Source organism: Hemicordylus capensis, chromosome 4 (assembly GCF_027244095.1).
Source record: "Hemicordylus capensis ecotype Gifberg chromosome 4, rHemCap1.1.pri, whole genome shotgun sequence".
NCBI lineage: Eukaryota > Metazoa > Chordata > Lepidosauria > Squamata > Cordylidae > Hemicordylus > Hemicordylus capensis.
In genome coordinates this window covers 61,237,007-61,252,412 of record NC_069660.1, presented here as the reverse complement: position 1 = coordinate 61,252,412, position 15,406 = coordinate 61,237,007, and the positions used below count along the sequence as shown (strand labels likewise).

Sequence of the window (15,406 nt, the reverse complement as noted above, 5' to 3'; positions counted from 1 at the left end):
CACCAGGTGTAATCCCCAAAAGGGAAACAACCCATCCCCCCACCAACACACACTATTTTCATTTTAAAATTAAACTAGGCTTTTTGGCTATTTAGGCTAAGCAATTATCCCAGGGCTCTGGAATAGTCTCCCAAATGAAATCAGAATCTCCCCATCGCTGGTTGTTTTTAAACAACTTTTGAAAACGTTATCAGGCTTTTAGCTTATGGTGTTATAAAGTTTTGTTAATGGAAATTTTAATTTGTTTTTATGTAATTTTTAGGTTTTACTTGTTGCTTGGTTTAAATTATAGATTGCCCTGAGATGTTATACAGTGTGGCATTAAAATACAATAAAAAAATAAATGTCACAACATCCTCACATTAAACCTAGGCCTTTGTTTGTGCCATGAAAATGATCAGACAAAAGGAGTGTTTACACCAGACCAGTCTGTACTCCTCTTTGGAAAAGCCAGATGAAATCTGCTAAGAACAGGGACTCCCTCTCAGATGTAAAACTGGTTTCTTTACCAGAAAACAATTTGCATAATAATACTAATCCAGTTTAACCAATCTGGCTCAAACACTTCAGTTAACATTATAAATGATCTGGTTTAACACAATCATCAAATAGGCCAAGACTAGCCTGTTGTAATGAATGCACCAGGACTTCTCAATTCCACCCAACTAGCTGTCTTATTCACAAGACTGACCAAGGCACTTCATTCCCAGCTAGCTTCATTCCAGCTATGCAAAGTCACTGAAAGAATCACAACAAATGACAAACTATCTTGAAAGAAACATTAAGGCAAGCAATCCTATGTATACTTGCTGTAGAATAACTCCTATTGAATCCCAGGTCTGTCCTTAGGGCATGGCAAGCAGGGTGACCACCCCAGCCCCCACTCTTTTAACCCCCATTAGAATTAACACCCACCCCCACACTGGCTGATTTGCCCCTGGCCTCGCACCCAGCCAGGGCTCTCTAAGGATAGCCTTGTTGAATCCAATTGGATTTACTATTATTAAGAATATTTATATATTACTTTTCAACAGCAACAAAAACAAAAGAGTTCTTAAAGCCATTTACAGGGGCGGAGGGATGATTGTGTCCCAAAAGGACTCACAATCTAAAAAGAAACACAAGAGAGAGACCAGCAACAGCAACTGAAGAGACATTGTACTGGGGTTGGATAGGGACAGTTGTCCTTCCCTAGCTAAATATAAGAGTCACCACTTTAAAAGGTGCCTCTATGCAGATGTCAGGCCAGATTTCTGAGTAAACATATTTTGATGGAATCACACTGTCCCAAAGAGGTAAACTTGCCCATAATAAAAACAAAGAAACACACACACACTGTTGATCTTTGCTTATCTTGTGGAATGTGAAATATATTATGTTACCATATCCATCCTTTTCTCTGATGCAACCATTAGAAAATAAGACCAAGAACATGATACCTAGTAGTAACTGAGCAAATTGGTATTTTAAAGTAGCTAAATTTTGTAATATTTAGGGGTGGGTTACAATGATTATCCCAGCATCTTCTCTACTGGCTGTTGCTGTTATCTTCCTTGTGTTTTTAGACTGCAATCTCCTTTGAGACTGGGAACTGTCTTCTCTCCCCTTTTACTAAGTAACTTGCTTTAAGGGAGTTTTTGTTGAAGATAATGATCAGGATGTGTGGGGGTGGAAAGATCTCAGTTTTTTTGACCAACCTCAGAGCCTACTATGGACAGCAGGAACTTACTCAGGGCAAAGGCCTAACTTTACTAGTTGTTAAGATCATAATAGCAGCCCTAATGGATTAGTCCCTCCCAACTCCCAAGGCCTATCTAGTCCTCCTCCAGCATCCTCTTACGCACAGTGGCCCACCAGGTGCCTGAGAATCCCACAGGTAAGAACGTGCCCCCTCTCTTGCTGTTGTTCCCACGTTCTCGGCCGCCACAGGATTTGCAGGAAAGTCCTGGATAGATCAAGGCCGAGTTAATAGGGACGGTTTAAGAGACCGGCTCCATGACAAAAGTACTGGGAGAGAAATTGCGTGAATAAAGTCCACGGGGCGTGGGGGAGGGGGAGCGTGGGGTGGGGGGAGAGCCTGAGCAAAGAAGCTTGACGAAAGGGCAAGCTCGGGGTGGAAGGGCAAAAAGCCATTCATCCAAAGAGGATCAGAGGAAAGCAAGGGAGAAGAAACACATGACCAGGGGGGCGGCCGGGCGCGCAAGGAAAGCACAGAGCGGCCAGAGGCCCGACAGGCGGAAGATGGGAGAGGCTCTTCTCTCAACCTGCTGCAGTGCTGCCTACAATGGACGGGAACTAGGGGGAAGTCTTCTTCCGCCGTGCTTGGCTCCCTCCCGCTGCACTCACCGCTTCAGCGCTCCTCCGATGGACGGCCCCGCCCTGCCTGTCGGTCGGCGGCTAACTTGCTCGCTCGTTCGTTCACTCACCTGGGCCAGGTGCTGCCAGGTGTAGTTGCTGCCAGTTCCAACCCCACCCCACCGCGTAGGGGAAAGGGCGGGCCGAGCCCAAAGGGGGTGTGGTCGAGGAAAGAGAGGGTGGGAGGCCCAGGTATATTTCTTCAGGGAAACGGATGGGGTTAATTTCAATGGGAAAAAGCAAAGGTTGGGAGAGTCTGCGGAGGTACGCTGTTGTTGATCGGTGTGTTAGACAGCTTTGGGTTGTGCACGGTCTTAATGAGCTAGGTGGTTTTCTGAGCATGTATAGAGTACTTCACTATCGTTACTCCGTAAGCACGAGGAGCCCACCCATTCATCTCTTCTTTCCCCCACTTTATTCACGCAGTCTGTGTGATAAGGGTTTCAAATACTATTCTAAAAAAACGTGCATGCACCCCCGGGAAAGTTTGAGCCGGCTTTCGTCCCTTCTAGTTTAAAAGGTTGTGGGATGTTTGCGCAAACTCTTTCCTCCTCCCGCCCCCTAAGATTCTCCAGTCGTTTTTCCATGGGAATAACTTGATGTTGTAACTGGTCTAACCAGTATGCTGCCCGCTCCCCTCCTCCCACCAGGATGCCTCAGGCAATTCTGCTTTGGGGGTTTCGAACTTGATTTGAGTCAAACAACTCCGTGTGCTGTACTAATATTTGTATCGCTTTAAAGCTTACAAGTTTCCTGGAAAGTAATCACAGTGCTAACATCAGAAACACATTTATACAAAAATAATTAGATTTCCCCCCCCTTTTCATATATAAAAGACAAGTAAAATACAAATAGCACCACTGAAGCATTCAACATTATATCCAGGGAGAGCAGAAAAGAAAGATGTGTTCCAAAAACTGTTGTCCTTGCTGAAACAAGGAAGTTTTTAGATGGTGGCAGAACAAAAGGGGAGCTAACCTAATCCCTTGAGGCAGGAAGTTCCACAAGCTGGGTGCTGCAGCACTGCACAACAGAAAATGCACCTTCTCGTAGTAACACTAGCCATATTTTAGAAAGTGCTTATTGGAATAGTCTTACAAGCTAAAATAGGGTGCTTTTTATTTCCAGGTGGCATAAGTGTCCTGCTGTATCTGTGGGATTAGACTAGGTCACCTAGTACAAAAGCCTGGTTGAATTAGTGACATGCAAAATGCTTCCCAGAAACGCACAAGCAGAGTCTTAAGGTGATGGCCTTTCCTTGCTGTTTGTTGCTAGTATCTGGTTTTCATCACCACAACATCTTATCTCATGGTCATGAATTACATACATTAATGCATGTGTTGTCTGAACACACAGTTCCTTTTTAGAGTTGCCACGCTTCCCAAAATTCCAGGTTTTGCCTGTATTTTAAGCATCTCACCCAGATTGCTTAGCCACCTAGATTCGCCCGGATTTCATTAAAAAAAAAAACACAACACACACACACACACCAAGCTCTAGCCCTTATAGAAGCAGTGTTATGGAGCAAAACGTGCAGTCACTATTCTGCTCAAAAATTATTTTCAAGCCAATTTATATAACATGCAAATTAGGCACCCAGATTTGGAAAATCAGAATATAGCAACCCTATTCCTTTTGTCTGTTCTGAACCTACTGTCTCTCAGTTTCATTGGGTGACTCTTAAGTCCAATACAAACCAAATTCACAGCACATGGAAAGGGGTCCTGGGGGAACTCAACAGGGGTTTTATTTGCCCATCTGCCATGTTTCAAGACAGTGGCCACTTAAACAGGTAACACCCCTTTGTAACCTATGTGCTGACTGTCCAATGCAAATCAAATTCACAGCATATAGAAGGGGGTCTTGGAGGTTTTAGTAAGAATCCCTGTTTTAAAAGAAGCAGAAGATAGACCCCATTCATTCTACTTAGAACTATTTGTTGTTCTGTTTGTTGATGGGATTAAATTAAATCTAGGCAAAGTGTTAGCCACTAAGTAAAAATGTTAAAATTAAACTGAAATAAGTTACAGTTGGTGAGAAGAATTTATTTAGTTATAGTAAATCACACCTGTATTTGAGAAAAATATATGTAATCCATAAATAATTAAAAACAGTTTACTTAAACTGATTAGTAGTGCAATCAGGCTTTACTTGAAAGTATCTCATTGTGTTCAATCATGTTTACTCCTAAATACGGTAAGTGTAGATAGGACTGTGCTGTTAGTCAGGTATGCAGGTCAATTCTAGCCATATTTACTTGGAAATAAATTCTAAATTCAGTTGGATTTACTCCCTAGTACGTGTGCATAGCATTGCTGCTTAAGAGTTTGTTCACAAGAAATAATGATTTTTAGTATGGAATTAATTGCTTGTGAATGTTCTTGCAGTGCCGAAAATGGAAGAAAGCCTATTTTAAATCATTGTAGACAATATAGAGTTTTCATTTGATATATAAGATCTGAGAAATGCAATAACAGATTTGTATCACTTGTGATAATGCCCTTAACATTTAGTCTGAAACACACTTCAACTTTGTTTATATGGGAATTGCATTTCTAAGTTAATGTCTGCAATTCCTTACCTTGTTAAGTCTGTATAACTCCCCCTCCCCATTCCAATTTAAGGGAGCCTCCAGCAGCAATCATAGCATGAAAGTGGATATGAAGAGAAAAGTACAAGTAGGTAACACATTTCTAACTACTGGACTACAACTGCTGTTTTGATGTAGTGGGTGGTTGTATCATCTGTGTCAGTTGCTGCTAGTTTGTTTAGATTAGCACAGATTCTATGTGTATTCACTACAAATAATCTACAAAATTCTTTCAAAGCACCTGAAGTCTAAATATTACAGTTTGGGCCAATTATTGTATATTATAGTAACTTCTTTAAAAATGTGTTTAGATTAATTCAGATCAGGATATTATAATACAGTATAACACAGTTCCACAGGCAGACACATTCTTCATCTTGAAGTGATACATTATGCTAACATATTCCTTAGCACAAACCTCTGGGAACCTTGATGAAGCACGATTAAAAAATTAAAGAATCCAGATCCTCCCAACAAATATTATGGTATTTCATCTACCTCAACCCAATACGCCAGAAGGATTACCTTTGCTTATAACTGCCTCACAGTATATTCTTCTTCTCTCCAGCTCATTTACTGAAGTCAGTCATTTACTGACTTCATCCTTCTTCACTGGGTGCTGGATGTGATTCCTCATTTTGGTTACCTTCTTCTAAGGTGGAGAGCGATGACTCAACAGTGAATCTTGGTTTCGAGAGAGTGAACGCTGCAATTCTATGTAAATTAATCAGGAAAAGAAGGAAGACATACCCTTTTCCCCCCTGCCCACACAGACTATAGTCTGCTCCCAAGCATCTGAAAGTGTTACTAATTTTGGAAAGCCTGACTGATGCCCAGCGTTATTCTATGCCAATACTTTGAAATTAGTTGACCTTTCTACACTTTTCAGTAATAATGAAGATGGCACAATTTCTCTCGGGGCTCTTTTCTCTCTCTTTCCAAATAGCCAGCATGGTGTAGTGGTTAGAGTGCTGGACTAGGACCGGGGAGACCCAAGTTCAAATCCCCATACAGCCAAGATACTAGCTGGGTGACTCTGGGCCAGTCACTTCTCTCTCAGCCTAACCTACTTCACAGGGTTGTTGTGAAAGAGAAACTTAAGTATCTAGTACACCGCTCTGGGCGCCTTGGAGGAAGAGTGGGATATAAAATGTAAATAATAATAATAATAAATTATATTTCATGGCTTCATCATTGAAATGGAAGCATTTTTGAGTTGAAACAAGCAGTAATGGAAGCAACAGAAAACTGGTTGTACGGCCTTTCTAGAAGATTTTAAAACCTGTTTTGTTCTTTCATTTTTATTATTGTTTTCCTGCCAGATTTGAATCAGTGACAGTAAACCCAATGTCCCAGCAGCATCATAAAATGTGTGGGAGTGTAGTTTTGCTGCAGGAAGTTCAGTGAAGCTATAGAAGCAGTCTCTCTCTCTCTCTCTCTCTCACTCTCACTCTCTCACTGTGTGGGTGTTCTCGTTTGAAAGTGAGATAGTCTTCCAGTGCTGGAGAGGCCTGCACATGCAAGCTACAATCTAATGCAAACTTGGGCACGCTTAAGATTTAATAATAGAATTAAGAATGCCTAACTCTGTGCTAGAATGTAGTTACTAACTTCAAACCAATGAGAAACTTCCATGTAGGGAGAAGAGGTTAAAATGTAAACTAAACTAAACTATTCCATGTCAATGGGTAGGTCCGTGAATGACTGTGTTCTAAATGGTTAGGAGCCTGGGTATCTGAATAACTGTTTTCCTGTGTATTCCTTCCCTTATACTACATTCATAATCTGAAGTCCTGTTCTGGGTGACTTTGCTGTCTAAGTCATGGTGGTTATTGAGTATGACAGAGGTAGGGAACCTTGGCTCTCCAGCTATTGTTGAATTACAACTCCCATCATCCCCAGCCCAAATACATTGTGATTGATGGCACTGTTCCCTCTAAGGTGGGAACACATTAGGTGCACGCTCACAAGTTTTCTGATGTCCGCTCAGTTAATTTTAGATCCTGCTCAGGTTAAATTAGGAAGGCCCCATTCTGAATGCATGTGCGCACACAGTGCCTTGATACTGCTGTCCAGAACAAAACTCATTCCGCACAGAGATGAAAAAAAATTAGAGGGACCACTGGTTGATGGGAGTTGTAGGTAACAACAGCTGGAGAGCCAAAGGTCCACTACCCCTGGAGTAGGAGCAGGGCCTTTTCAGTGGTGGCCTTGACTTTGTAGAATGCCCTCCTTGTGGAGGTTTGGCAGGCATTGACACTATACAGATGCCAAGTGATGGCCTGGCTGTTTCAGAGGACCTTTATGGTTGATTAATTTGACTATCTGCCCCCACCTGGCTTTGGACTCTGTTTATTTGTGTTGGGGATTGGGTGAGCTGCTGACTCCACATAGCCACGCTTGGCCCCAAAGGACCATCCCTCAAGCCTCTCCCAAGACTTGCAGCATCTGTGGAAGGCTATTTAAAACCGATGTCAGTCATAATGAGGGGTGAGCTGATGCTGGGGGCACAGATGCCCAAAGCTGCGCATAGCAAGGCGCTCAGGGGGTTAGATGGGATGAAGGTCATTGTGGCTGGGAATGATGGGAGTTGTAGTCCAACACCATTTGTGGCCCCAAAACTGGGAAGCCCAGCCTTAGTGGCATCCTCTTCGTTTGCCTTTTTAATGCTCACCCACAGCAAGCCTGCTTCTTAATACAGATCTGAAGCGAATGTCTCTGTCCCTATTGCAACCACTTCCTGAATTCCCTTCAGGCTTCTGTGCAGCTGACATGTCAGAACGTGCTCTGTAAGCAGTCTGAAGGAAAATGAGTAACCTGTCTTGTCAAATCCTCCCAAGCCCGCAGTTGGAAAATATCTTTGCTCTCATTGCTGACTATAGCATGTATGACTCAGAAGGGCATACGACTAGATGCCATCTGTTTCTTGGTACCTTGGTTACCCAAGCTAGTTCCCCCTCTCTAATGCTTCCTTTCCCTTTTGATTAACATCTGAATCTCTTATGCAGTTGAGCAGCTTCAGCAGCCTGTGAGAAATTACCACCTTGTTTCAGTTCTTGGAAACGAACAGAAACATATGTGAACTGGGTGACACATTGTCATCTACAGTACAGAAAGAAATTAATCGAAGACTGCAGTCTTCTGAATGCTTACTAGGTACTAAATTCTATTGAACTCCGTGGTTGGCATCCTGTCTAATGACGCATGTGTGCTTGGAGGGACTGTGGGGGCACAACAGGAGCACATGCGCAACTCCCTAATTTGCCTTGCACACATGCTGTTGCACCAGAACTGTTGTAGTTCCAAGCACTCCCCACGCTTCAGAAGGGCTCTCTAAAATTAGAAACATGCCTGCACTCCCAGTCCCTCCAAAGCACTCACACTTTGTTTGTCGGCCAATGTGGCTTCCTTTCAAACAAATACCCATTGAATTGCACTGTAAATCATGTTATGGCTGCACAGATTCTGCTAATCTAGTGTAGGCAATCCATGTGGCACTTGATGTTTTGCTTGTGATGTTTTCTTTCCTATTTGCATGTTATAAAGAACTGCATATTAAAGAGAATATGGTCTGCTGCAAAATATATTTATATTTATTTATTTAAATTTAAATCCTGCTCTTCCTCCAAAAAAGGAAGTGTAGAGCAGTGTACATGGTTATGTTTACCTCACAACAACCCTGTGAGGTAGATTAGGCTGAGAGATAAGCAGCTGGCCCAGATTCACTCAGCAAGGGTCATAGCTGAATAGGGATTTGAACTTGGGTTTCCCTACTCCTAGTCCAACACTGTAACCACAATACCAGGCTGGCAGTCTTGTGTCAAGTTCCCCACTACCTCATCACAATCCAGAACGTACCTGTCATGATGTGCTTTGTTACCCTCCTACCATTGGCTGCTAGCAGGAGTGGAGAACTGCATATCATAAGGACTTCAGGTTGTGGGCCAAGTTGAACTAGTGATTACAGAAGAGCAGAAATGAATTCAGCATGAGTTTGGTGACATAACTGAACTGTCCCAGATGCAGAAATGGCCAACCAAAATGATCAGTGGATTGGAGCACCTTCCCTATGGGGAAGGCGAAAGTGTTTGGAGGCCTTGTAGTTTGCGGGGAAAGATAGAAGATATAAAATTATGCAGAGTGTTGGAAAATGGATAGAGAGAAGTTTTCTCCCTCTCTCATAATACCAGAATTTGGGGTCATTCAGTGAAACTGGCTATAGATTCAGGATCAGCAAAAGAAGCTCCTTCCCTCAAGACAGAGTTGTGTCTTGTCACAAGATGGTGATGGCCAGTGGCTTAGATGCTTTTAAATGGGGAGGGGAGAAGCATGTACATGTTCATGGCATGCACATCTCCTTAGCATGTGTGGCTAGATTGGCGATGAAAGTATCATCTGAACTGTCCCCTATGTTCTTTACAATTGGTAGGTTATTCAGGGAGGGGCTGCAGTTCAATGGTAAAGCACATGCTTTCCATGCAGAAGGTCCTAGGATCAGTCCCTGGTGTTGCCAAACAGAGCTGGGAAAGGCTTCTTTCTGAAATCCTGGATAGTCACCACAGTCAGTGTAGACAATACTGAGCTAGATGGACATAAGGAACATAGGAAGCTGTCTTATACTAAGCCAGACCACTGGTCCATCTAGCTCTGTATTGTCCGCTGACTCTACGCTAACTGGCAGTGTCTTCCCCAGTGTTCCAGACAGGAGTCTTTCCCAGCCTTACCGGGAGATGCCAGGGAATGAACCTGGGACATTCTGCATGCAAAGCCGATGCTCCACCACTAAGCTATGGACTCAGTGGGCTGTCTGAGTATAAGGCAGCTTCCTGTGTTCTTGCCTAATGGCAGCCAGAACAGACAATGCTACTTGTACTAGGGATGTGCATGGACTGGCAGGGGGCGGCTTGAGGGTGGAGCAAGAGCGTGACATGCACATGTGCACCCAGCACTTCCGATCCAATGAGGCAACGGGGCAGCAGGGAGGTTTGCTGCCGCCCTGCCAGACCCTTTTAAACTGCAGCGCCGGTGGGGGGAAACGTGGCAGGAGGTGTAAGAGCACCCTCCCCCGCCCTTAAAGGTATCCCTCCTCCACCTTCGAACTCTGGTCCATGGAACTAGTTCGGTGCTCCTAGAATAGAACGCCAAACGGTTCCATGCACATCCCTAAATTGTACTGCTGGGGTTCAGTCTTGGTACAAAATCCACCTAATTACAGATCTAAAATGATGATAGAACAGATTTGCTGATCATAATAATGAAAACTTGCTCCACACAGCTGTTAGAGGAAATCAAAATCAAAATATAATATAAATGCCTAGGTGTTGAATTAACATAAGAAAGCAGATTTAATTCTTCTGAGATACTTTTTCTCCTTCTTCAAAATAAACACTGCCAAGCTATTTTATCTTCCTGGGGAAAAATCAATAGAATCCGAAGCTTCAAAACAAAGTGATGCAATGATCCAGGCATGTGGAATCTTGTTTCACATGCATAGTAGCTGAATTTCAAAACACAGCCGCTTTGTGGACAATGAAAGAGCAGAAAATGGCAGATCCCTATACACTCCATTTTGTTATCTCATTTGACTAATTAAAAAAAACAACAGCCTTGACACAATTACTGTCTACATTTTTGTAAAGATTTGAATCTTGCAATGCCGATGTAATAGTGGAGAGTGGAAATGTAAATTAGAACATAAGAACAGCCCTGCTGGATCAGGCCCAAGGCCCATCTAGTCCAGCATCCTCTTTCACACAGTGGCCCACCAGACGCTGCTGGAAGCCACAGGCAGGAGTTGAGGGCATGCCCTCTCTCCTGCTGTTACTCCCCTGCAACTGGAACTCAGAGGCATCCTGCCTTTGAGGCTGGAGGTGGCCTATAGCCCTCCTACTAGTAGCCATTGATAGACCTCTCCTCCATGAAGTTATCCCCCTCTTAAAGCCATCCAGGTTGTTGGCTGTCACCACATCTGGTGGCAGAGAATTCCACAAGTGGATTATGCATTGTGTGAAAAAGTACTTCCTAAATTTCCTGGCAATCAATTTCCTGGGATGACCCCTGGTTCTAGTGTTATGTGAGAAGGAGAAGAATTTCTCTCTCTCCACTTTCTCCACACCATGCATGATTTTATAGACATCTATCATGTCTCCCCACAGTTGTCTTTTTTCTAAACTAAAAAGCCCCAGGTGCTGTAGAAGGACAGTGTAGAAGGAAGGTGTTGCCTCATAAGAAAGGTACTCTAGGCCCCTGATCACCTTGGTTGCCCTCTTCTGCACCTTTTCAAGTTCTACACTGCCCTTCTTTAGATGCGGTGACCAGAATTGTACGCAGTACTTCAGGTGTGGTCGCACCATAGTTTTGTATAAGGGCATTATAAGATTACATAAGAAACATAAGAGCAGCCCTGCTGGATCAGGCCCAAGGCCCATCTAGTCCAGCATCCTATTTCGCACAGTGGCCCACCAGATGCCGCTGGAAGCCACAGACAGGAGTTGAGGGCATGCCCTCTCACCTGCCATTACTCCCCGGCAACTGGTACTCAGAGGCATCCTGCCTTTGAGGCTGGAGGTGGCCCACAGCCCTCCGACTAGTAGCCATTGATAGACCTCTCCTCCATGAAGTCATCCAAACCCCTCTTAAAGCCATCCAGGTTGTTGGCTGTCACCACATCCTGTGGCAGAGAGTTCCACAAGTGGATCACGCATTGTGTGAAAAAGTACTTCTGTTTCTTGCTCCTAGACTTCCTGGCAATCAGTTTCATGAAGTGACCCCTGGTTCTAGTGTTGTGTGAGAGGGAAAAGAATTTCTCTCTCTCCACTTTCTCCACACCATGCATGATTTTATAGACCTCTATCATGTCTCCCCGCAGTCGTCTTTTTTCTAAACTAAAAAGCCCCAGGTGTTGTAGTCTTGCCTCATAAGAAAGGTGCTCTAGGCCCCTGATCATCTTGGTTGCCCTCTTCTGTACCTTCTCCAGTTCAACAATGTCCTTTTTAAGATGTGGTGACCAGAATTGTACGCAGTACTCCAAGTGTGGTCGCACCATAGTTTTGTATAAGGGCATTATAATGTTAGCCGTTTTATTTTCAATCCCCTTTCTAATGATCCCTAGCATGGAATTGGCCTTTTTCACAGCTGCCGCACATTGAGTCGACACTTTCAACGAGCTGTCCACCACAACCCCAAGATCCCTCTCCTGGTCCGTCACCGACAGCTCAGATCCCATCAGCATATACTTGAAGTTGGGGTTTTTCGTCCCAATGTGCATCACTTTACACTTGCTAACACTGAACCGCATTTGCCATTTTGTTGCCCACTCCCCCAGTTTGGAGAGATCCTTTTGGAGCTCCTCACAATCTGTTTTGGATTTCACTACCCGGAAGAGTTTGGTATCATCTGCAAATCTGGCCACATCGCTGCTTACCCCTGCTTCTAGATCATTTATGAATAAAGTAAAAAGCACAGGTCCCAGTACAGATCCCTGGGGGACCCCACTTCTTACTTCCCTCCCCACTTCTTACTTCCCTCCATGGTGAAAACTCTCCATTTATACCTACCCTCTGTTTCCTGTCTTTCAACCAGTTATCAATCCACACATGTACTTGTCCCTTTATCCCATGACAGCTAAGTTTCCTCAGGAGTCTTTGATGAGGAACTTTGTCAAAAGCTTTTTGGAAGTCCAGGTAGACTATGTCAACTGGATCACCTTTATCCACATACTTGTTGACACTCTGAAAGAAGTCCAAAAGGTTGGTGAGGCAAGATTTACCTTTGCGGAAGCCATGCTGGCTCACTCCCAGCAGGGCCTGTTCTTCTAGGTGCTTTACAATTTTATCCTTGAGGATGCTTTCCATCAATTTGCCTGGAACAGACGTTAGGCTAACCGGCCTGTAATTTCCCGGATCGCCCCTGGATCCCTTCTTGAAAATCGGTGTTACATTTGCTACTCTCCAGTCCTCTGGTACAGAGTCCGATTTCAGGGATAAGTTATATATTTTAGCAAGGAGGTCAGCAATTTCACATTTGAGTTCTTTGAGGACTCTTGGATGGATGCCATCCGGCCCTGGTGATTTGTTAGCTTTCAGTTTTTCCAGACAGTTTAGAACATCATCCCTTGTCACTTCTATCTGACTCAGCTCTCTAGCCTCCATCCCTAAAAAGCCAGGAACAGGTATATGCTCAGTATCCTCTGCTGTGAAGACAGATGCGAAGAACTCATTCAGCTTTTCTGCAACCTCCATATCCTCCTTAATAATCCCTTTCACTCCCTCATTATCCAATGGTCCAACTGCCTCCCTGGCAGGTTTCCTGCTTCTGATGTACTTAAAGAAGTTTTTGTTATTCCCCTTGATACTTTTGGCTAAATGTTCCTCAAACTCTCTTTTCACCTCCCTTATTGTCACCTTGCATTTATTTTGCCAGAGTTTGTGTTCCTTTCTGTTCTCTTCGTTTGGACAGGCCTTCCAATTTCAGAAGGAAGTCTTCTTCCCTTTTATGGCTTCCTTGACAGTACCCATTAGCCATGCTGGCATCCTCCTGGACTTAGTGGTACCTTTCCTCCTTTTGGGTATACAATCTATCTGGGCTTCTAGTAATGTGGTTTTGAGTAAACTCCATGCACTCTGGAGCGAAGTGACTCTCCTGATTTTCCCTTTCAGCTTTCTTTTCACCATACTCCTCATTTTGGAGAAATTTCCTCTTCTGAAATTCAAAATGTCTGTGTTAGACATCCTTGGTGATTCTCTCCCCACATGTATGCTGAATTTGATGGCACTGTGGTCACTGTTCCCTAAAGGGTCGATGACACTGACGTCACGCACCAGGTCCTGGGTGTCACTCAGAATATTATTTATTGATCAATTTGATTTGATTTTTATACCGCCCTTTCAAAATGGCTCACGGTGGTTTACAATTAACACAAACCATTAAAACAGTAAAGAGCTAAAACAAAAATTAAAAAAACAATATAACAACAATTAGCAATTTAAAAACATTTTAAAACAACAATTAAACAATCGCAGTAATTAAAAACCCTAAACCGGGTTAAAATATTAAAACCGATTAAAAAACCCTGGAAAGCCAGACCAAACAGATATGTTTTAAGGGCTCTCCTGAAGGCTAATAAAGAATTCAAATTACGGATTTCTGCAGGGAGCACACTCCACAGCCCTGGAGCAGCTATAGAGAAGGCCCACCTCCGAGTCGGCACCAGACGAGCTGGTGGTAACTGAAGATGAACCTCCTCAGATGACCTTAATGTGCAGTGGGGATCATGCAGACGAAGGCACTCTCTGAGGTACCTCAGACCTAAGCCGTTCAGGGCTTTAAGGGTAATAACCAGCACTTTGTATTTTGTATATTAGCAGTTGTATTTTCAATCCCCTCCTAATGATCCCTAGCATGGAATTGGCCTTTTTCACAGCTGCTGCACACTGAGTCGCCACTTTCAATGAGCTGTCCACCATGACCCCAAGATCCCTCTCTTGATCAGTCACTGATTTGAAATGAAGAGGCTTCAAATGATGCTATTTTTGTGTAATATCATTGTAGTCATTTCTACACTATGGACTTAAATTAATTTAATAGTGATTTATTTCCAAGAAATCTTGCAAGCTGTGGTTTGTGGTTTCTAATCCCCCCTGGACATCCCATCTGTCCATTGCAGAAAACTGCTACAGCATCCCTGACACCTGGGATGTCCAGCCTCTATTTGAAAACGTCCAGGAGAGCCTCCCCCCTCCATCTTACAGTTGGGAAATTCTTCTTAAAGTCTATCCTGAATCTGCTTTCTTGCAATTTCAACCTACTGGTTCTAGTCCTGTCCTCAGGAGCAAGAGAGAACAAGTCCACCCCCTGAACTGGTCTTGTGGTAGCAAGCATGACTTGTCCCCTTAGCTAAGCAGGGTCCACCCTGGTTGCATATGAATGGGAGACTTGATGTGTGAGCACTGCAAGATATTCCCTTCAGGGGATGGAGCTGCCACTCTGGGAAGAGCAGAAGGTTTCAAGTTCCCTCCCTGGCTTCTCCAAGATAAGGCTGAGAGAGATTCTTGCCTGCAAACTTGGAGAAGTTGCTGCCAGTCTGTGAAGACAATACTGAGCTAGATGGACCAAGGGTCTGACTCAGTATATGGCAGCTTCCTATGTTCTACCTGACAGCCCTTGAGAGGTTTAAAGACTGCTATCCTATCTTCCCTTAGTCTTTTCTTGTCCAGCAGGCTAAACATACCCAGCTCCTCTGACTGCTCCTCATAGGATTTGGTTTCCACCATCTTTGTTGCCCTCCTCTGAACCCATTGCAGTTCTTCAATGTCCTTAAATTGTGGGGTTGCAATATACTATAATTTTTCACAAGAGGAAGGGAAGCTCTTAAAGTAGTTTACAAAGCAAAAATGAATAAGAAAATTTTCCTTGTCCGAATGGGGTTCATGGTCTTAAATGAAAAATAATGGTGGAGAGCTT

At 43.6% G+C, this 15,406-nt stretch overlaps 2 protein-coding genes across 8 annotated transcripts in view; one reads left to right on the top strand and one right to left on the bottom strand.

Moving 5' to 3' along the window:
• Positions 1-15,406, bottom strand: part of IRF6 (interferon regulatory factor 6) — a 74,867-nt gene that overhangs the window by 21,856 nt on the left and 37,605 nt on the right. Inside the window, exon 1 of one of the 6 annotated variants that reach the window (XM_053244799.1) lies at positions 5,471-5,609. The exons of 2 other annotated variants lie outside the window; for them this stretch is intronic. The gene's annotated coding sequence lies outside the window, so the exon portion shown is untranslated. Of the gene's footprint in view, positions 1-1,844; positions 1,991-2,346; positions 2,797-5,470; positions 5,610-15,406 lie in introns of those variants that run through there. 3 more of the 6 variants (XM_053244802.1, XM_053244800.1, XM_053244803.1) reach the window with 3 other exon arrangements.
• Positions 5,014-15,406, top strand: part of GUCA1B (guanylate cyclase activator 1B) — a 45,876-nt gene continuing 35,483 nt past the window's right edge. Inside the window, exons 1-2 of one of the 2 annotated variants that reach the window (XM_053244811.1) lie at positions 5,014-5,033; positions 14,096-14,240. The gene's annotated coding sequence lies outside the window, so the exon portion shown is untranslated. Of the gene's footprint in view, positions 5,034-14,095; positions 14,275-15,406 lie in introns of both variants that reach the window. The other variant, XM_053244812.1, reaches the window with a different exon arrangement.